At 46.1% G+C, this 23,825-nt stretch overlaps 1 protein-coding gene and 1 pseudogene across 1 annotated transcript in view; both read left to right on the top strand.

The window, feature by feature from the left end:
* The window catches only part of LOC144116157 (nose resistant to fluoxetine protein 6-like), a 327,068-nt gene that overhangs the window by 224,200 nt on the left and 79,043 nt on the right, over positions 1-23,825 (top strand). The window lies entirely within an intron of this gene.
* On the top strand, positions 1,065-11,304 carry LOC144131204 (uncharacterized; annotated as a pseudogene).

Below are 23,825 nucleotides of genomic sequence, written 5' to 3'. Positions count from 1 at the left end.
TAGGTTTCCGCGGCTTTACGGCCAGAAAGAAGTCCAATACCATTCCTGTGTGGCTCCCCACCTTAGCTGCCGTGGAATGTCTGCAAACGCTACAGTGCATTATAGTTAGCAGCGAGGTCTCGGTACCGGTACAGGTGTACCTAGTTGATGGATCCGACTTGCAACACTGTGTTGTCTACAACGTCGATGTTAATGAGGACCAGGCCGCTCTTCAGCGTTAGCTTTTTTGTCCCACTCACCGAGTGATCCAAGCACGTTGCACGGGAAAAAGGCGCTCATGCATCGTCACCCTGCAAGGTCCACCAACACCGCCGGCCTGCTTGTACTATTATGGCTGCATTTTACGGCTTCGGCCATACAAACCAACCGCCGTCTACTGCTACAGTTGCTTCAGACCTGGCCATATTCGTAGAACCTGCCCTTCCACAACTCCAGTGGAACCTGCGTCAGAAGGCGCAGCGGCGTACAGATGTGGCCTCTGCAAAACTGACGACCACGACATCACATCACCCACTTGCCCCACAAAGCAGAAGGCAACAGAAAAGATTCGTCGTGGGTATTCTAAGCAAATGACTGCGAATGGGAATACGCCCTTTGTGCAGACTTCCAACTGGTTTGCACCTCTCCAGTCGGATGATGACGAGTGGCCCGAACTTCCCGTGCTGCACACGCATGAAACTGCTACACGGCATACTTATAGCGAAAAAGTGCGTAAGGACTGCCGACATCAGCAGGCTACAAAACAGCGTAGCATCCCGGAACCTCTCAACGATGACATGGTAGCAGTTGATGACCAAATTGCACGCCTTTTGGCAGAGGTCTCAAGGCTCCGACAACACCGTGAACTTCTTGCCCGCCGTATACATGCAGCGGGATCTGGCACCGCCACTAGAAATGATGAATCAGCACCGAGCATGTCCCGTCCACCAGCTTCTTTCGCCGCTCCTTCCAGAGTACTTGCTACATTGCCAGATAGCTCTACAGCATCCCTGCTCCGCTTCATAGTTACCCAGTTATCCAACCTGACATCTGTTCTCTTGCAACGCTTGGACTACTAACCGAAGATGGCGCGTTCCGGCTTTTCTGGAGTGCTCCAGTGGAGCTGTAGAGGCCTCTTCACAAAAGTGGGAGAGCTCAAAACCCGTCTTCGCTTGCACAAGCTCCAGGTGTGGGCCATGTTAGTGCAGGAGAACAATGCCTTGCCAGCAATTACAGTTTTCAGTGGTTACGCGTCGCCTTCGATGAACGACCATCGTGTGCACACTGCTTCCCCTCCGGGAAAGGCGGTGGTGTACGTTGACACGCGTTTCTCCCATGTATGCCTCTCTCTGGCAACGTGGTGCACCTCGTATCGGGAGGTAGTTGCAGTTGCTGTAAAATCACCGAAGGCAACTGTTGTGGTGGTATCCTACTACGTAAGACCAGCGGGTGGCACTCCCTCCCGCATTAATCTGGGCTGGTTATTGACTGTGCGTAGGAAATACCCCGGGTGTCCGATTTTAGTCGGAGGTGACTTCAACGCCCTACACCCAGACTGGGGGTACCCTACTTCGAGCCCCCGTGGCAGGCGTGTGCGGGATGCCTTCGCGGATGCGTTGTTTATTCTTCTGAATCACCCCAGTTCAGCAACGCGGGCTATGCGTCGCAGTCACAGTACCACCTATGCTCCTGATCTGACGTGGTGGTCTGGCCCCGGCACTCTCTCATGGCACCTTGAGCCTGACTGTAGGGGGAGTGACCACCACCACCCTATAATCATTGGTGTCAATCCATCACGTGCTCGCCAGTTACACCGCAAGTGCACGGTGGCCAACTGGGATTGTTTCCGTACTATTCTCCAGGATCTCCCTGCAGAGTCGTCACCATCGCTTGTTGACCGCATACAATGCGCGCTAAACAGGGCTACCACCTGCACCTGGGCAGACATCGATCAACCGGTTCCAGATATCGGTCTGCTAAACATGTGTGCTGCTCGCCGACAGGCCGAGCTGGCAGCCTCACGTGATCCTTCATCTGCACAGCCACGTATAAGACTGAACTATATTACTGATAAGGCTTGCAAATACGAACGCGATCTATCACGAAGGAAGTGGCATGCGTGGTGCGAGCAGTTTTCTGCGAAGTCGTCGGATCCATCTCTCTGGCGAACTTTCCGTGCAATGGAACACGGTCACCGTCGCCCCGACGCAGCTAGCACCGCATGCTTCGCAGCTCACTTGTCTCCGGATGAATTCGCCAGAGAAGCGGCGCGGAATTTTTTTCCAAAATATAATGTGTTGCCGCTCTCACTTACCCCATCCAACTTGGCAGGGATTCCAGCTCACGTAAACTGCCATTAGCACCAGATGCCGAGGGTATTGCGTCTCCTTTTACCATGCCTGAGTTGCTTGCAGCAATAGATCAGGCTAAACGAAAGACATCGCCCGGTCCGGATGCCATTCCATATGAGGTGTACAAGAAAATAAGTTGTGCTGTCCTCCCTCAACCTCTCGACACTATTAACACTTTATGGCTAAACGGCTCTCTTCCTGAGACCTGGAAATTGGCCACTGTGATCCCAATTCCAAAAGCAGGGAAGCCACCGGCGGATCTTGGCAACTTCAGGCCTATTTCTCTAACATCAGCACTGTGCAAACTGACCAGAGAAAATGTTAGCCACATGAATGTCGTGGTGGCTGGAGCACGAAGGTTTCTACCACCCCACCCAAATTGGCTTCCGTCCATTCATCGGCACTGAAGATGGTTTGGCTGTCTTGGCGTCGCAAGTTCTGTCATCAATTTGCAGCCACAGTGTATGTACCATCCTCGTCATGTATATCGAAAAGGCTTGCGATAATATGTCATGCTGCAATTTTGCACTCTATTGACATGCTGCATTTCCCTCTTCGAGTATGCAATTTTATAAAATCCTTCCTTGGAGGCAGACGATTTGCCATACGCCTCAGTGGTGACTCCATAGGATCATTTGAATCTGTTCGCGGTGTACCCCAAGGCTCGGTACTGTCATGAACACTGTTCAATATTGCCTTCATTCCTCTTGCATGGCGCTTACATGATGTCCCTGACGTTGAGTTCTTATTGTACGCCGATGATATCATGGTATGGAGCACTCACCATGACCTGCTAATCAAGCGGCGGCCCTACAGTCAGCCTTAGATATTACCGCCAATTACGCTATGTCTGTCGGCCTACAGCTTTCCGCCCCCGCAGGGGACGTCTGCAGCTTGCAGGCGTTGGTGAGTGGCGACACCACGGGTTCCCGAGCATCCGCAGGGACATTCCCGCAGGGGGATGATGGTGAACGGTGCATCATCGCGGACCCCAGCACCCGCGCCTCGCCGTGCGTGGCATCGCCGTGTCCGGGGAAAATGGGATCCTGGTGGTTGAGCCAATGCCGAACGTTTGGACCTTTAAGGCCCCTCGGCGGAGGCAACACACCCCTTTGGCCCCAGCTTCCTGTAGACGGCACCTCCGGCCTGACCCGACCGGGGGAAATCGGCAGTCGCCTTTTCCTGTCCTCCCCTCTGTCTTTCACTTTTCTATCATCCTTCTTAGAACTTTCCTGTCTCCTCCTCCCTTCTCGGTTTTTTCACTTTTCATAGGCGGCGAGGGTTAACCTTGTGTGACCAACCACCCTGAGTTGCGTCATATTTGGTTATAGCAGTGGTGTACAGCTGACGTGGGCAGGACTTGTTTTCAAGTTCCTGTCCTGTCCTCTTGTTGGGCTTCATGGTGGGTGGCTGGCACCATGGCCGAAGAACACATTTTTTATGGCTACCTCCTTTCTTTCAAATGATCGTCCTCTGAAAAGAGGACGGACCGATGTGACCTCACAGTTTTTCGACAAAAGAAAACAACTTTCCCAAAGTACCATATTGTGCACAGTGAACGAAAAGAAAAGCCAGCTAGACTAATATCCCCATTCATAGTTTCAAAACCTCTCACTGATTCATTAGGTCCGAAGTACAAAGTAACAAAACTGGCTAGTGGAGACCTCCTGCTAGAACTTGTTGACATCACTCAAATCTGAAAACTGGCAGACATAGAAACTTTCGGTGACATCCCTGTGTCTGTAACACCCCATAGATCACTAAACACTGTACGTGGTGTCATCTCTGACAACGACCTTTTGCACCTGACAGAAGAGGAAATGCTGGAAGGACTGTCCGAACAAAATGTAACCAATGTATATAGAATAAAAATACGCAAAGAAAACAAAGAAATTTCAACGAAACACCTGGTACTGACCTTTGCTTCCTGCACCCTGCCCGAATCAATCCAGGTAGGGTACGCAAAAATATCCGTCCGACCATATATCCCTAACCCCAGACGATGCTTCAAATGCCAAAGGTTTGGCCACGGCTCCCAAAGCTGTCGCGGCCGCGATGCATGTGCCAAATGTGCCTCCAATGACCATAAATCCGAAGACTGCGATGGTGCACCACGCTGTGCAAACTGCGAAGGCGATCACGCCGCCTATTCAAGATCGTGTCCTGCATGGAAAAAAGAAAAGAAAATTATTACCATCAAGACCAAAGTGAATATTACATTTAAAGAGGCAAGACTGCGTTACGCAATGACCCGGAGCTCATTTTCTGTCACCGCACATACAAACTTCGCCGATGTGGTGCGTGGGCGCGGCGCACCACAGCGGCCTTCGGCACCTGCCCAGCTCACACTAAGTGAGGTTGAGGCAGGGCCATCCGCGCCCCTGGCAGATGCAGCGAGAGCTGCTATGCCACCCCCACAAACGGGCCCGTCGACCTCCAAGTCGGCAGCCCGCAAGGCTTCCCCCATTCTGGAGAAGTCCACCACCCACCTGCCCGTGGGTTCCCCACGGAACTCCAGCGCCTCCACTGAGGCGATGGATACAACTCAGAGCTCGCCTCGGCCGCAACGGCGGCGGGGCTCCCTTGATCGCAAAAAAGAAAAAACCTTAATAACAGGCCCTCAACAAGGATTGACCAAAGGTCTCAATACAATCCCCCCCCCCCTCAAAAAAAAATCATCATGGCGTTCCTTATCCACTGGTACTGCCGCGGCGTTGCAACCCATAAAATCAAGCTCCAGACGAATTATGAAGCCGTTGCAGTCACCGTCCTAAGCTTTAAAACAATTACCGTATGCTCTATATATCTTCCACCACGTCTCACTGTTACACTACACGTCTAGAAGAGCTTTCTAGGCAACTACCAGAGCCATATCTGGTAGTCGGGGATTTTAACGCGCACTCCTCGTTTTGGGGTACTGAGCAGACAGACACTAGAGGTCTGATTTTAGAAGATTTTATTCTGTGCAACAACGTCTGCTTGCTCAATACAGGCAAATCCACATATTGCTCTTCATCCTCAGGTAAAATGAGTTGCATAGACTTGCATTTTAGCTCTCCATCCGTTTTTACCGATTTTAATTGGTATAGTCTTGATAACCCGTACGGAAGTGATCACTTTCCAGTGGTAATTAACTGTGCATCACCACCACCAATAATCCCAACAAAACCACGCCGTTGGAAGCTACACTTAGCGGACTGGCCACTATTTGAAGAAAAGGCCTGTCTGGAGAAAATTTTTTCTAATAATCTTAGCGTTGACGAACTAAACGAAAATTTTACAACATGTATTATTGCAGCTGCACGTCTAGCCATTCCTAAATCGTCAGGAGTTGTACGGCAAAATAATAAGCTCTGGTACACACAAGAGGGCATACAAGCAAAAAAGAAACAAAACAAAGCCTGGGGAACATTCCGAAGGTACCCCACGCACGACAACCTCAAAAATTTTAAAAAGGCGAGGGCAAAAGCACGGTACATACGTCGCAATGCTGAGAAAACTTCATAGAAAAACTATGTGTCGACCATAAATAGTTCAATTACATCGAAACAAATGTGGGAGCAAGTCCGCAAACTTAATGGCAGCTTTACTTCTTTCACAATTCCTTTCTTAACAGCTCCGGACACACAAACAAGCATTAGGGAACAGGCCGACAAACTAGGAGAACACTTCGACACCGTTTCTAGCTCCTCACACTGCACCCAATCATTTATAAAGTGCAAGAACACAACAGAAAAACAACGACTACCGACAAGTCGCAGTGCAAATGAACATTACAATAAATTAATTACACTACAAGAAATTCTTACAGTACTTTTGGCCGGCAAACAGACAGCACCAGGCCCAGACGAAATATATTATGAAATGCTTGCTCACCTCTCCGAAGATGCTGTAGAAGATCTTCTAAAATTTCTCAATAAAATATGGCAGTCCGGAAAAATGCCAGAGGCGTGGTAAAACGCTGTGGTTGTGCCTTTCCTGAAATATGGAAAACCATTAACTTTGGCTGGTAGTTACAGGCCAGTAGCACTTACGAGTTGTCTTGCTAAAAGTTTTGAAAGTGTGCTAATTATTAGGTTAATGTTCATCCTTGAATCGCGAAAACTTCTTGATATCCACCAATGTGGTTTTAAAAAAGCATGCTGTACAAATGACCATCTCGTCCGTCTTGAAAACACAGTCCGTGAAGCATTCATGCACAAACAGCACTGTCTAGCAGTTTTTTTTTTACTTGGAAAAAGCTTATAATACTACCTGGAGGTATGGGATTCTTCGTGACCTCGCGGTTCTAGGCATCCGTGGCAGGATGCAGAACTGTCTAAAAGACTTTCTTTCTGACCGTTCCTTTCGTGCACGTCTAGACTGCACGCTTTCGAAAAACTTCATCCAAGAAAATGGCGTACCGCAGGGGTGTATTCTAAGTACCACACACTTTATTGTAAAAATGAACTCAATATCGCGAATAATTTCAAAGACCATAATGCATTCCGTATATGTTGATGACCTTCAAATTTCATGCACACCTTCCAGCTTATCAACCTGCGAAAGACAGATACAACTTACAATGAACAAACAACTAGCGACTTGGGCAGACAAAAATGAATTTAAGTTCTCTCCACAAAAAACAGTTGCCGTCCTTTTCTCATTAAAAAGAGGCATGCAGATTAATCCCACCCTGCACTTGAATGAAAGTGTTCTACAAATAAAACAAGAGCATAAATTCCTAGGCATAACTTTTGATCGAAAGCTCACTTTCTTACCCCACATAAACAACCTCAAAAAGAAAGCTTCTCGATCTCTAAATATACTGAAGGTACTCTCGCGAAAACACTGGGGGTCCGACAGGTTATGCCTTTTACAGATCTACCGCTCCGTAGTACGGTCTACTTTGGACTATGGATGCATTGTGTATGGGTCTGCAAGACCGTCATACCTAAAAAAACTGGATCCCGTACATAACCTGGGTCTTCGTATATCAACTGGTGCATACAAAACATCCCCCATAAATAGTCTGTGTGCAGAAACAAATGAACCATCTCTTGCAAACAGAAGAGCAATACTTCCCTGTGCATATGTACTAAAAATAAGATCCTTACCAAAACACCTTTGTTATCCCATAGTTACCAAGTACACATCTAGAAGACTGTTCAATAATAAACCACAGTCGATCAAACCTTTGTTACTACGCTTTGAAGATGCATGTCATGAACTCGGAATACTAGATGCTCTACGAAAAATTGCCCCGAGGCACGATCCATTGCCACCATGGTACTGTTTTCCCGCTGCTTGCGACTTCACTCCAACACAGTTTCGTAAAAAAGAAACGCCACATGAACATCTACTACAAGAATACTTGGCTTTGAAAGAGAAATATTCAAGCTACATTGAGTTTTACACAGATGGCTCTAAAACAGCGATGCAAGTAGGAAGTGCCGTAGTACAAGGGAAATGGGAAAAAATAGTAAGATTGCCAAGTTATGTATAAATCTTCACTGTCGAATGTTACGCAGTGTGTATGGCTGTGGACATAATAGTACATGAGAGCATCGAAAACAGTATAATATACACAGATTCCCTCAGCCTACTCACAGCGCTGCAGTCAAGAAATGCAGTTGAACCTTTAGTAGGCCACATCATACACAGCACAGAAAAAGTCACAACACAAGGACATAGGATAAGGTTCTGCTGGGTCCCGAGCCACGTCGGCATAGAGGGTAACGAGAGAGCAGACTCAGCAGCAGTAAAAGCTCAAAATGGTGAAATCAAAATTGTGAACATACCTTTCAAAGACTGCATGCATTTCATACATAACAAATTAAAGAACAAATGGCAGAAAGAGTGGGATAATGAACTGAACAACAAACTACGCTTCATAAACCCCACCTTGGGGGAATGGAAGTCATCCAGACACCATGAACGTTTAACCGAAGTAATCTTATGTCGCCTTCGCATAGGACACACACACTTGACACACAACTACTTACTTACAAAAGAAGCCAAACCCGTTTGTGAAAGAAGCGGCGACGAGCTCACATTACACCATATCTTATTTACATGTTCAAACCTAGAAGAGCTAAGAAAGAAGTATTTAGTCAGCTTTATAATCAATACATTCCATTTCACCCAGGACTACTTTTGAGTGATAATGCAATTGTTGACATTTGGCATGTTTTTAACTTTTTACGAGACATTGGTTGTCTTAATGAACTTTGAATGGCTCACTTTTATGTGATACACCTCAGCCACTTTCTCATTCCTGAGAAGAATGCCGAGGTGTGTATTTCATTGGTTGGGGGGCCTCGACATCCTTCCTCTGCAAAGGACGTTCGCTGAGGTTACCTGACCTTCTTTAAAGCTTTTACCATTGGCCATTTCGAAAAATTCTCCCTTTTATCTTAACTAGATGATGTTAAATAACATTTTAGGTCCTTTACACCACCGCTTCATTTCTGTCGCATAAAATTCGGCCCAAGACAATTTTCTACACCTTGCATTTGGAGCATGATGGCCTTAGCCGCCTATGTGCCATAAAACCCAACACAACACAACACAACATACAGCTTTCCGTGAGCAAAACTGCGTTCACATCAGTGGCCAACCGCTAGGGACGCCGTAAACTCACTGCCACGTCAATCCGTGCCTAACTATCTGGAACTCCAGTTCAAGAATCTTCTGCACTGAAAATTCTGGGTTTTTCGATACATCAGTTCGGAACGGGTACTGCCTGGCTTTCTCAGACTAAAAAGCAGGTGTTGCAGACTTTGGGCCTAATCAGACGTGTTGCTTCCAAAACCAGCGGCGCTCACTCCCATGTAGCACGACATTTGATGAAAGCGGTTTTGCAACCGCACCTCATTTACCAACCACAGTTCCAACACTTAACCAGAGCTCAGTGGGCTCGTCTGGAAGCCGTCAATTGAGTGGCAATGAGAGCTATCACTTGCCTTTCACGCATCACACCGATCTTGGCACTTCAAGAAAATGCTCAGTTAAATACCCTTGACAAGCTTGTGCAGCACCGCCGTGATGCTCGTAGCCTTAAGGCCACCCTTTCGCATTCACCGCGAGCACTCCGGACCTTTGCTTCATCACACACCATACTGTCGCCGCCACCGTCAGTTCTTCCTCCATGGGAATTTGTGCAGCTGAGCGACAACAAACCTACCGATTTACGTCGCCCAACCTCACCTTATGCGGCATCGTCTCTTCGCAAGCGAATCGCGGAACAAGATAGTCACCTACCCCGCGGCTCGAATATTATATATGTTGATGCCAGTATCCAGGGCTGTGTAACGACGACTGCACTTAACAAATAGGTCAGGTTTCGATTCGCGGAACCCCATACTTCCTTCTTTGCTGAGCTGCTTGCTATACAAGACGTGCTTCGCTCTGTAGTCGCAGTTACCTTGCTCCCTACAGCCCACATTATCATCCGTACTGACGCCCTTCAAGCAACTCATCTACTCCGGCACGTCAGCCGCAGCCCAGAAATGTGCCAGAATATACATCGCCTGGCGGCTCGCATTCCGCAAGTCATTCGAATTGAGTGAGTCCTACGTGTGTGTGCCTCGTCTCTTCGCTGTGTCCCGTTTTTTGACTGGTTTTACTCCTGAACATGTACCGACTGACCCAGATTTCAACACTACTACGTAACCTACTCAATTCGCAAAGATCTGCAGATTCTGCAACCCGCTTGCCAACCCTACCCACATCAATGCCTAAATTCCTCAGTATGGATGATGCTACCCTCCTTCTCACAAAAAAGGAACATCTCCGGCGCCGCACACGTGCTCTCGTCCCTCCGTGTGCGATAACCCTCCCACGCGGTCTTACCCGTTCAGTGGAGGTTGTGCTCCGGAGGATCCGGGTTGGGGTTGCCCTCACTCCTGCCGTACCTCGGACTTGGCTTCAATTTCGCCACTTATATCCCCGCCTAGGATGTCCAGTCTGCAACTCGCAAGACACTGAGACTGACATTCGCCACATGTTGTGGGTTTGCCCGGCACTGAAGCCATCTAGAATTCGCCACCTGGCAGCAGCGGGTCTCCACCCAGACAACCCGTCCTCATATATTGATTGGACGCAGGGGCCACATCACCGCTCCGTCCTCGCATTCATTAGATCGGCCCACCTTTCCTGCTTTATTTAACACCCACCCACTCTTTTCTTTCCTTTCCCTTTTCTTCCCAACTCCCCTTATGCCCAGAGGCAAATAAACAACGCTATCAAAAAAATTACATTTTATTTGGTTTAATGAGCAGCGAGGAGTAGTGTGCCTGATTTTCTTACGCAGCAGCGCCGCGGACAATCGCATTTTGGAAAATATGAAAGCAATGTGATCGTCATAGCCTGAAACGCTGAATACCGTGAGGCGCCAAACTGTTATAGTTAAAAAATTCGGTTTAAAATGTTAGTCTACCTGATTATCAGTTTCGATGGTTCCCCATTTTTGACGTCGAACACATGCTGCCGCCATGATACCCAAAGGAGCATTCAGTAATTCAAAGACTGCATTTTTAAATATTGCTCACAGCTGTCATTAGAACAGAATGTGCATACAGTATTTCTTCAGCGCAGAGTTCAACAAGGAAACTTGTGAAAACACTTAACTAAACTAACTGCGAAATACGCGCGTCATAGCCATTAGGGATATGTTTTGCATCATGCTGTAAGAGGCATGATTCACTTCATGGAGTGTCGCTTTTCAGTGGAGCCTTCTATGACCACTTATTTTTAAAGCAAGCGCTACCGTAGCCAAGGGTTTCCGCACATTCCCATGAAGTTTTGTTCCCTGAAAAAAGCTCGTTTTGACTTTTCTGTACGTGCGCTGGCATTACGTCCCGGCGGCTGATCTTACAGATTCTCGTCGTTCGCGTGTGCACAAACCCCTGAAACGCTCCACTCGTTTTCTTTGCAGGCTGAAAAAGTGGAGGTGATGCCGATTGAAGTACGAAGCTTTTCATCTAGGCTATAGTAGACATTATTAACGACCGTTTGGCCTGCACTGCATGAATGTTCATGAATGCCCTCTGTTGCACGTGAATGGCTAACCCATTGAATGTCACGGATACTGCCTTCATAATCTTCTTACTGAGCCTAGAGGAACAAAAATTACTACATCATCGTGTAGACCCACGCTCTGATTATTGTCGCTTCTGATGCCGTCATTCGTGTTGGTGATGTCATTTCGATCCGTTAGATGGGGCCTGTGATGGCACCTCGTTCGCGATGCCATTTCCAGCTGAGCATTGGGAGTCGTCCACACGGTCGCCGATTCTTTCACTCCCTCTCGACGAAGGTCGCTATAATTTGGGGTTTTATTTTCACCCATATTGTATTCCTTAACGGTGAAATATCAATAACTTTATTTTGAGACTTCAAAAAAGCATTTTACAGAGCAATACATCCAATCATATTTTAAAAATTAGATCAATATATATATATATATATATATATATATATATATATATATATATATATATATATATATATATATATATATATATATATATTCAAAGGACGAACATTAGAATTATTCTCTAGTTACGCATCTTGCCGCAAGCAATATACCTGTCTGAGTTTTCTTCATCACTGATAACTTAGGTATCTCCACAGGAATATCCCCACTGATGTATCTCTACAGGGCCCTATTTTGGCCTCCATTTAGGTTAATGATATTCCCTTGTTTTCACAACCACCTAAATTGATAATGTACTCTGACGGCACGCCAATTGTTTTTCGTGGAAACACTTATATAGTGTTATGATCTGTTATATACAGATCATTAAGAGAGTAAATAATGAGTGCCTACGCTTATCACCTCGGTTCGAAAGTAATAAGCTGACGTTAAGTTGATGTACTTTACTGTTCGCTTCATAAATACCTTAGTACTGAATTATAAAAAAGTATACTTTGACAAAGGTGAATTAGAACAAGCGGATACGATGAGGTACTTGCCAGTAGTGATGGATTGAAAGATGAACTGAAAACAAACATTGGCATCGTATGCTCAAAAATTTCATCACCCTTCTTCTCGTTATTGTGGTGCAGATCATTCTTTCATATCTTCGTTTTGAAAACAATATATTACTCGCTTTTTCACTGCCATTTAACACAGTGCTGCCACTCATGGGCATCCGCTTATAAAACATACACAAACCCTCTCATTCACCTCCAGAAAAGAGCTGCTCGCATTATGACTTTTTCCAAATCCCAAGAACCGCGCCGAACCGTGCCTTCGGCTATTTGGCGAGCTCAGTATTTTGCCATTCGCACTCGTGCATTAATTAAGTCTCTATCACAGTTAACCAAATTATTTCAGTCGCCCACTTTTAATACATCTTGAGAAAACGAAGCAGCACGAAAAAACGGGCACTGAAAAGACACACATACGACAGGACGAATGCTGCACTTCCAACTGATTTTTATTGAGAATACCAAGCTTAAGTACAGCACTACTATCGCCTCGTGGCAATCAACCGCAATGATTCAAAAACGCCATTTCATTATCAAGAAGAGACAAGGAAGCGGTGGTGACACACTGACCACCTGCTTTTCTGATGTGATATGCTTCAATAATCTCTCTTTCCATCAGGTCTCTTCCACGCCCAAGAATTTTAGCTTTCCGAAATATGGGTTTACACTTGTAATCCCGGCAGTGGATAGCAAGATGGCCACTTTTTCCTTCTTTCACCAGATTATAATGCTCCCTAGCTCTCTCATTAAAACGGCGTCCCGTTTGACCAATGTACACTCTATTGCAAGTGAGCGGAATGCTGTACACTACCTTAGTAGCGCAACGGGTGAAAACAAGTTGGTGGTTTATAGTGCAAATCGGCCTTTTGTTACTAATCATCATTGGGCAAACATTTGATAGCTTGCTTGGGGCGGAGAAGAGCACGTTAACACCGTATCTGTTTCCAACTTTCTTAAGATTGTGAGAAACTCTGTGAAGATATGGAATTACTTGAGTTGGCAGCTTCTGGTCTTGCTTATCCGTCTTTTTGATGCACTTTTTCTTTTGTAGCAGCGTCTCTGCAACAGCTGACAATAAATCTGGAGGAAAGCCTGACATGCGCAATCGCTCAGTTTGCATTTGGACACTTTCAAACATATGATGATGACATGACTTTTCCAAAGCGGAATTGAGGCAATTCATGGCTATTGCTCTTTTGATTATTTTTGAATGAGCACTACTGTAAGGGAGGAGTGCCTTTTGTGACCTAGGATTGTACATCCAGCATATATGCCCTTCCAAGAAATGAATTCTCAGGTCAAGGAACTGTATACAGTTTCCACTAGGGAGTTCAAGGGTAAAATTTAAGCCTTTTGCAACCGTTTTGAACGATGCGAGAACATCAGCAACAGCTTCGTCAATAGATAAAACATGCGGCTTGTCCATTATCACCAAATAATCGTCAACATATCTAAAAATGCGTAGGTTAGGAAGTAAGCTATGCAAGCTTTTGTCAATGCAGGAAAGAAAAATGTCAGAAAGAACGGGAGCTACGCACGACCCGATGCATATTCCTGCTTTTTGTGTGTAAAACCGGTTGTTAAAATTAATGACAGTTGACTGTAGATAAAACTCTAAAAGGGCTAAGAAACGGTCGATGTTCACACCCGCCCTGTTTTGAAAAGGCACTTCTCCCGAATCCTCAATTACGGATCTAACCGCCTTAAACAGTTCTTTGTGGGGTATGGAGTAATAAAGATCTTCTATGTCAATGGAGAACCCGAAGGTGGCTGGTGAAGTCATGCTGAGCCCTTGCTTGAGTTCTTCGGCTAACTTGTGAGAGCTCCTAACAAGGAAGGGATCTTCAATCGTCAATGTCGCCAGCTGCTTCTGGAGGTACTTTCCTATAGCTGACTGCCAGCTACCCTTTTCTGAAACTATAGCCCTAAACGGGAAATCAGGCTTGTGCGTTTTGCAAGAGAAGAATGCTTCCAGGGTGCTCTCGGACGAAGTTCGCGGAATCCTTGAGAAAGGTCCAAAATTCTGCTTTGAGCCGAATGCCGGAAAGCCTGAACTACTGGCTATGGTGCGGCATATAGCCGGAAGAACCAAGGAGCGAGACAAAGACAAAGCCATTTCTGATGGAGCTCAATCCGTGGCAAACAACGTCGCGTTCCTCAACAGAAAAAGGTTGTCAGCTACCTAAAACGACACCGCTTAATGATAGTACAATCCGACAAAGAGGGTGGTTTTGTTGTGCTTCCCAAAGGAACGTATGAAGAAAAAGCTATTCAAGCAATCGAGAAAAATTTCAAGAAGACCAAATTTAAGAAGAGAATACAGAAGGCTACAGCGCTCAAGTTGCTGCAGGATCTTCACCTGGAATCACTTGCGAGTAGTGTCAAAAATTCGGATACTTGCACCCTGGAAGCATTCTTCTCTTGCAAAACGCACAAGCCTGATTTCCCGTTTAGGGCTATAGTTTCAGAAAAGGGTAGCTGGCAGTCAGCTATAGGAAAGTACCTCCAGAAGCAGCTGGCGACATTGACGATTGAAGATCCCTTCCTTGTTAGGAGCTCTCACAATTTAGCCGAAGAACTCAAGCAAGGGCTCAGCATGACTTCACCAGCCACCTTCGGGTTCTCCATTGACATAGAAGATCTTTATTACTCCATACCCCACAAAGAACTGTTTAAGGCGGTTAGATCCGTAATTGAGGATTCGGGAGAAGTGCCTTTTCAAAACAGGGCGGGTGTGAACATCGACCGTTTCTTAGCCCTTTTAGAGTTTTATCTACAGTCAACTGTCATTAATTTTAACAACCGGTTTTACACACAAAAAGCAGGAATATGCATCGGGTCGTGCGTAGCTCCCGTTCTTTCTGACATTTTTCTTTCCTGCATTGACAAAAGCTTGCATAGCTTACTTCCTAACCTACGCATTTTTAGATATGTTGACGATTATTTGGTGATAATGGACAAGCCGCATGTTTTATCTATTGACGAAGCTGTTGCTGATGTTCTCGCATCGTTCAAAACGGTTGCAAAAGGCTTAAATTTTACCCTTGAACTCCCTAGTGGAAACTGTATACAGTTCCTTGACCTGAGAATTCATTTCTTGGAAGGGCATATATGCTGGATGTACAATCTTAGGTCACAAAAGGCACTCCTCCCTTACAGTAGTGCTCATTCAAAAATAATCAAAAGAGCAATAGCCATGAATTGCCTCAATTCCGCTTTGGAAAAGTCATGTCATCGTCATATGTTTGAAAGTGTCCAAATGCAAACTGAGCGATTGCGCATGTCAGGCTTTCCTCCAGATTTATTGTCAGCTGTTGCAGAGACGCTGCTACAAAAGAAAAAGTGCATCAAAAAGACGGATAAGCAACACCAGAAGCTGCCAACTCAAGTAATTCCATATCTTCACAGAGTTTCTCACAATCTTAAGAAAGTTGGAAACAGATACGGTGTTAACGTGCTCTTCTCCGCCCCAAGCAAGCTATCAAAATTTTGCCCAATGATGATTAGTAACAAAAGGCCGATTTGCACTATAAACCACCAACTTGTTTTCACCCGTTGCACTACTAAGGTAGTGTACAGCATTCCGCTCACTTGCAATAGAGTGTACATTGGTCAAACGGGACGCTGTTTTAATGAGAGAGCTAGGGAGCATTATAATCGGTGAAAGAAGGGAAAAGTGGCCATCTTGCTATCCACTGCCGGGATTGCAAGTGTAAACCCATATTTCGGAAAGCTAAAATTCTTGGGCGTGGAAGAGACCGGATGGAAAGAGAGATTATTGAAGCATATCACATCAGAAAAGCAGGTGGTCAGTGTGTCAGCACCGCTTCCTGGTCTCTTCTTGATAATGAAATGGCGTTTTTGAATCATTGCGGTTGATTTCCACGAGGCGATAGTAGTGCTGTACTTAAGCTTGGTATTCTCAATAAAAATCAGTTGGAAGTGCAGCATTCGTCCTGTCGTATGTGTGTCTTTTTCGTCCCCGTTTTTTCGTGCTGCTTCGTTTTCTCAAGATGGATGATTACCAACTGGCCCAAACTTGGGTGATTTTGCACTTTTAATAAATCTGCTCGTAATTTCGACTATTTCCAACACCAGAAATGCCACTAATCTCAACTTTAATCTCCCAATAACTCGCAATGTGTATTTAGAGCGCTTACTGCAATACAACGGTGCGAAAATATGAACTACAATAGCAATAGAAACAACAGCAACAACCAATCTTACTTTTTTAGTGCTGAAGGTTTTACCACAAAGGTATTAAAATGTCTCCCGAGATATTCTGGCGCCAAATCTCATCGAAGTTTTTTCACACCAGCGAATTTATAATAGATGACAATTGTGTACATGAGGAGGGCGTTGTATGGACGGCTTTTAGCAATTGCTTCCAGTATGTATTCTCAGATCACAGTGGCTGCCTCCCACCATTTTCCATATCACTTCCTGCCATATCTGATGTTATTTCTGGGAGTGGTGTTTTTAATCAACAGTTATGCCTTGATTTTAAAAATCACCGGGCACGATAACACTCCCAACGCTCTCTTTAAGCGCTATGAGGAATGGCGTGCTCAGTATTTATGTTTCGTATTTACCTGCTCATTACGCGACGGGTATTTGTCGGGTGACTGGAGCACTGCCGAAGTCAGATTCTTGCATGAAATCTAAGGAAAAAAAGTATACATTAAGAATTACTGGTCTATATCCTAGACATCAACGTCACGTAAAAATCTCTACCATATAATTCGTACACATATATCAGGTTTTTAGAAGAGCACAAGGTACGTACAGGTATACAATATATCTTCAGGCGTGGCTATTCTACAAATACGCAATTAGTCGCGACTTTGCATGAATTCGCGCACTTTAGTAATGAAGGCAAACAAACGAATGCTATAGCTGTGTGGTTCTTGGGAGGGGGGGGGGGGGGGGTTTGGTAGGAAGAGGGGAATGCACAGCCCGGCAACTGCCTCCTTTATGGCGAAACGAATGCTATATTCATTAATTTCCGCAAAGCATTCCACAAGGTTCCTCATAACAAATTAACTTACAAATTAAGCATTATATCTAAAATGATGAGACTCTGAAATGAATCGCAGCCGATCTTCGAAAGAGACGTCTGTTCGACACATTAAGCAGTACTTCTACTTATGCCCATTTTGAATTTGGCGTCACCCGGGGATCCGTTTTTGGACCGCTTTTGTTCTTACTATTAACAAATGACATTGTAGCAGGACTTTCGGTTAACTTTAAGCTTTATGCAGATTACTTTGTTTCTGTATAAGCTTGCCCAGTTGATGATCAGCTGCGTTTAAATAATGATTTCGCGAAAGCGATGGGGTATGGCCAATGTCTAATGTCCATTAATTTTAATGGACTTAAGAAAACTTAATTACGAAAAAACCGTTTCAATGATAATTGCGAACAAGAAAAGCCATCTTTCATTTTTGTGTGGTGTTAACCATATTTCACTACCCGAGGTCACAGAGTACAAATAACTGGGTGTATGGATAACTAGTAATATTTCCTGGACTAAGCACACTGACACTAGTGCAGCGCATTCCCTTCGTTAGTTCTGTTTCTTGAGGCTCTTGATGAAGTCCGCAGCGTTCAGCTTACGTCTCCTGGCATACGACTCTCATTTTGGCCAGTTGTTGGATTATGCGGCAATTATCTGAGACCCATTCATCTCGAACCAGTATTTACAAACTGTAAAAAGTACAAAAAAAAACAGTCAGGTTTATGTTTAATTCATATGGTCGTACTTCTGTTACTCAGCTTTTAAAACACAGCGAATTAGCCCCGGCGTCTGTGCGTAGTCTTGTTTGCCGAATGAAGTTTTCTTTCTTCTAATAAACGGTTATTATAACATTGATACTTCGCACATCCTTTTTTACTCATCAGCCATGAACTAATAATAACGCATCTGAACGCAGGAAACAACTGTTGTATATATTCTTTCTCCCCAAGGACAATTGTGGGTTGGAATGACCTTACTGGCGAGGCTGCTACTGAGAATTCTTTATTCCTATTTAAAAAATGCCTGCAAATGTTTTGCACGTGATGGTGAATTTACCTGTGTATTGTATGCATGTTTTTTTTTTGCCGTACCCGCCCTGCCATGTCTTGCACGAGATCACAGTGTCTAGAAAATAAATTATTAAATAAAGGTTGTACAGGCTTATTCAAATAATTTCTGTCATGAGGACAAAACGGTTGAGCTTCTCTGAAGACATAGAGAGGGTGCTACGCAAAAACGCAGTATATTCTTCTACATTGGGAAAGTATTGACCGCAGGTCCAGGTCACAAGAAAGAAGCAGCTAGGAGAATAAGAATGGGGTGGAGTGCATTTGGCAGGCACTCTCAGGTGATAAATGGTATTTTACAAGCATCCCTCAAGAGAAAAGTATAAAACAGCTGTATCTTAACGGTGCTGTTGCGGCCCAGGTTGCGTGCTGTGTCGAGTCAGGAACGAGGGGGCCGGAGACGGCCTGGACAAAGCCGTAGAGGGCCGAAGAGGGACTTTACAAGTTTATTTTACGCATTTACATGTGTGTGTAAGATACAAACACAAATTAAAAAATTGTAGAGAACTGCAGCCTTCTGCATTCGAGAAATGCGAAAGCATTTGCGTTTGAATGTCAGCAACTTTTTTTTTTTGCAAGGCATCGCTGTCACGTGACACTTATCACTTGACCCTTGGATTACTTTGACAACTTTTTGTGCAAGTGATTGTTGTCACGTGACAGTTATCACGTAACCCTTGGTTGACGTCAGAAACTTTTTCTTTCCAAATCATCGGTGTCTAAGATAAGTACGCATGCCCAACACGCTTCACCGTCGCAAACAACACAACGCGCGCCCTTCATACCCCTCTAACACGTTTGAACCAGCTACCCTTCGTATCGTATGCTTTACGTGCTCGCCGGCACACAGAGAACTTGGTTTCGAACCACAATGCCGGCGAATTTCTTCTCTTGAATGGTCACTTTCGTGCAGACACGCTCTGATGACACGTCCTGTACACGCCACTCATAAGACAAAAAATGCTTTCGCATTGAAAAGGTAATGATGGTAACAGATGATGTCTCATTTTGAGAAGAAAGCAGTGCGAGCGGACGAAAGACAGAGAACAAGGAAACATATTTATTGCAGTCACATGACCTAATAGCTCCCGCGCACATGCCTAGAGTACAACCTAAGGACCACATCATCGGTCAATGGCTAAAACCCCTATACGCCGATAGCCGATGTTCATAGTATAGTCATGCGGTAGGTTCTATACCATGTCATGTCCCTAGATACCAAACTAGGTAATCTCGGCACTTGATGAATGTCCAATCGGCCACACGGACGGGATTTCTGGGGCTCATCAACAGCATGAGGCCGCACCAAGGTCCTCTGGAAGCAGTTCCGGTGGCGATGATGACGATGCCACCGTGACGCAGCACGTCTTGCAGCGAAGGTGATTCACCACCAGATTAAATAGACAATGGTGAACACTCAACACCCATTTCTTGGAAGGCCATCCCTCCGAAGAAGTCATCCTTTTCTATCAGCATGTAGCGTGGGAAAAGACGGCTTCGCTTGCAGTCGCCGTTCTCCGTCCAAGAAAGAAAGTGCGTTTCTCTTCCACGCCGCCGTGCGGCTGGCGCAGCCCCGAGCCATTGTGGGAATGCCGCTGAAATTCGCCGGCCGGCGAGATGGGGCTGGTCCCTTTCGTTCCAGCTGCAAGGAGAAAGAATGCGTTCTGCTGGCGCCACCGCCGCCGTGACTTCGCCGGGAGTCGACGCCTTTCCTGATTAATCGTCACCCTCCGGAGGAGTCCGCGCGATGCTCCGCCGATGCCGGATGTCCATATTCAATCATAAGAGCACTCATCAATGGAACAGAAACTTGAAGGGCAAAGGGTTGAACCTAAAATGAGGAGGGTGCAGCGAGTTAGTGGAAGGAAAATGATATGTGTAACGTTTAGAGGTAACAGGAAGGGAGCGGAGTGGATTAGAGAACAAATGGGCATGGGTTAAGCACGTATGCGACAACTAATGGTCCCTTAGGGTAACAGGCTGGATTCTGACAGAAGACAAGCGTAGCTGGGGGCGGCAAAGCATTAAGAAGGTGGATGAGAGTAGAAAGTGAACGTCAGTAGAGTGGGCACAGCTTGCACAGGACAGAGCTAATTGATGGATATGTGAGGGACCTGCAGTGAATGCAGTGTTGCTGCTGAGGATCATAGTGATGGAAATGCCTGTCGAATGTCGGAAACTGGCGTTCCGCCTCTTAATATAGCATACGCAAGGCATGCATGTATGCAGAATAGCAGAGTAACATGAAAACAGGCTCGTAAGTCTAAAACACGGCAGCTCATCAGCGTCCCGTAGGTGATTGAGGCAATTTTGCTGGAAGGGATGCAGAGAGTATTCTCACAAAATGTGTGTGTTTTAGCGCGAGTAGCACAGGTATACCGCTGTTCTGAGTATGCAATGTCCGCACCCTTGAACAATCTCCCTCGTGTACCGTAGCCTTTCGCGCCAACCTTTCTGGTCTCGCAGTTGAGTCAATTCCTCCCGAACGGGTGGACTGGCTCCAGCGGATATCGTTATACATATGAAGCGAGCGAAGTCCACCCTTAGCTGGCAGCTTTCGCCGCGGGGCACCCAGTGCCTAATTTCAAAGCTAAATCAACTGAAACCAGGTCACTACGCAGGAAGGAAACCCGGAATATTAAAGGTACCAAGCTGCAGTCATTCAGAAGCAATCACACTGCAAGACGCGAACTTCGTCCCTCGACCATATGGAGGTTATAGTTGCAATAAGGACTTTTAAAGTAGGATGAAGCTATCGCTAAGGGGTGTAGGGGAATAGCGGGGGCCCAGTGCACAGGAACAGGACAATAACGCCCCTCCCTCCGATTATTGTCCTGCACCTGCACACTGGACCCCCGCTATTAGCCTTATGCCCCTAACCGATATCATCACACTATCCTAAATGTCTGTAGTAACTGTCAAAGGGTTATAAGCAGTAGTCACTTTCCAGCACCAGCGTGCCAGCTCCAACAATCTGAAGTATGACCCAACCCGCAGTGCGGTAAGACGCTACCATAGCGGGTTGGGGAGAGGGCCCAGACACGAGTCGTCAACTCGGAAGAGCATTCATTGCTCCCGAGCAATACAAGCAGCAGCAGACAAAGAACCGCCGTAGCCAGCGAGTGTTCGCATACGGGGGTGAAAAGCACAAAAGGGGAGAACGCACACGAAACTGTGGGGGAAAGAATGTTCGCTCACCTCGCGTGGCACCTCGCTCAAGGCCCGCGGCAGACAAGTCACAAACGGTGGCCAGGCAATACGGTGACGGCAGCGGTCTGCTTGGGAGATGTGTGATCTGTGAGTGTGCACGGCTCCTGCCAAAAGGCCGGCGAGCCTCGGGAGAAACGCCTTCTCCAGGTCTGTGGAGAGGACGTCTCTCCGTTCTAAGAGGGGAAAGAGGGAAAGTCTCCGCGGCAGCGTCGCTGCGGGGGCGCGGAAGGAAGCGGGGGCGGCGTGACTGTCCTCCCTCGCAGACCTCCCGGACGGCGCGCGCTTAACATCGCGTGATAATTACGCGTGGCCATTACTATGGGACACGGGATTCGCGTGTATCCCCACAACCAGCACACTCCAGAATTGAAATCACGCTTTATGAACCGATAATTAAGTGCTGCGCAAGCGGTTATCATGCGTTTCCCGCTTCTATAGTTGTTGATGGATTAATGTTTGCCCCGCCAACTGTTAAAATCTTCACTTTTGGAAAGCGTAGTTGATGCAGCAACTGCCCTGTACTGGCGGTAGCCCCTGGTTCATGCACCAGACTAGGAAAAAAAAATTTATCTTCAACTGCGAAGCTTTTGATAACCATCTGGCGTTCCTTTGCAGCCGTTTGGCTACACTCAGGTTGATGCTAATGTGCAACCAGAACCTTATAAAGGCCTAATCCACCACGGGCGATTTCCTAAACGTATTGGAAAAACACCGTTGCCGTTTCTATAGTTGATCAATTCGATTTTTCTTGGCAACTATTTCCACCTCTGTCTTTACAACCCTTTCTTACTGTTTTTTTGTTGGGAGCAGTAACTTCAGCGTCTAGTGTATCCTTATGCAACCATGTTTCGGTGACTACTATTATGTGAGGATGATAATCAAGAATTATGCTTTCTAATTTGGCAAGTTTTTTCAGTATACTTCTGGCATTCACGTTTATGATTTTGAAAGAGTTTGACCGAGGTTTCAAACGTCAACCACTACTTTCAAAAGGGGTGTTGCATTTGTACCTCTGATTCCTTGTTTCGTTCCAGGTCTATTGAATTTTGTTAAACCTAATCTTATCGATTATTAGCTTTACCATAGCCCTATTTTTCCTTTCGTCTACAGTGAAATTCCACAGGTTTTTCCGAATTTCCTGAACTCTTCTAGAATAATCCCCTGACATGCTTATTTGGCCGCTCTTAAACTTTGAGCAGTTTTTCATAATCTTCGTTTCTTTCTGAAATCTCCTATTCTAATCATAACTGGGCAATGTTTGCCCCGAGTCACTTTTCCTAGACGGTAAATTCTTTCAGTAGTGCCTAGCTTTTCTGCAAGCTTAGCCCCAAAAACATCATCAATTACTTTTCTCTTTCATTCATTCCTCGTACTGTCACTGGCTGGAATAGTTTGCTATCGGAAATCAATACAGAAACAGACAAAATTCCAATAACTCATTCGCTGCGATGGAAATGTGTTGTTTTTATTTTTGTTCTTGTTTTTCTTGCCTTTGGGTTATGACGTGCTGAAATTATTTATTTTATCATTTCACCGGTTCTTCAATGTAACACATTATTAAAAAATGTGTTCGCAAATCAGGAAAAGACTAGGGTAGAAGTTGCTTTTCGCACGAAATTTCCTGATTATACGAACTCGGCCACGCAATCATCCTAAAGGCGCGCTTATACTCCGACGTCCTCGCGCGCGGGCGAGCGCCAGTGGTGGTCAGTCACGTCAGGTTGGTCACACCGCGCCAGGCGCAAATGCCGCCCTCCTACAGTCCGACCGCTCCGACGCGCTGCAGCGGCTGCGCCTGGAGAAGCGCATGCGCAGATGATGCGCAGTACGCTGGATGCGCCATCCATCGCAGATGTGCGAAGCAGCATTGCCCCCTACGAGAGGATCAACCGGTTTGGTGGGGCCGGCGGCGGCTGGCGCACTCTGAGCGAAATACAGCAGGTGCAGCACTCTCGCACTCTGCGGGAGCAGAGTTAAAGTGTACTAGAAGAGGGCAGTGGGCTTACTCTACAGGCAAGCCCCCCCCCCCCCCCCCCCTCCCCCCCCCCCCCCCTAGCGGGCGCGCCGGAAATGTCAACGATTTTTGATTCACCAAAAGGCCGCGGCGCGGCGCTGTTGTCAACCTCACCGTTGTGAACCTTCCGATAGAGATTTCTGAAAAGGAACACAGGCCCCTATGGCTAGCATTTCCGGATATTAGGGGAGCCTATAACAACGTTATTCAGG

Source organism: Amblyomma americanum, chromosome 1 (genome assembly GCF_052857255.1).
Source record: "Amblyomma americanum isolate KBUSLIRL-KWMA chromosome 1, ASM5285725v1, whole genome shotgun sequence".
NCBI classification, from domain to species: domain Eukaryota; kingdom Metazoa; phylum Arthropoda; class Arachnida; order Ixodida; family Ixodidae; genus Amblyomma; species Amblyomma americanum.
Note: the sequence above shows the minus strand (reverse complement) of the source record. Positions and strands in the feature narration are given on the sequence as shown.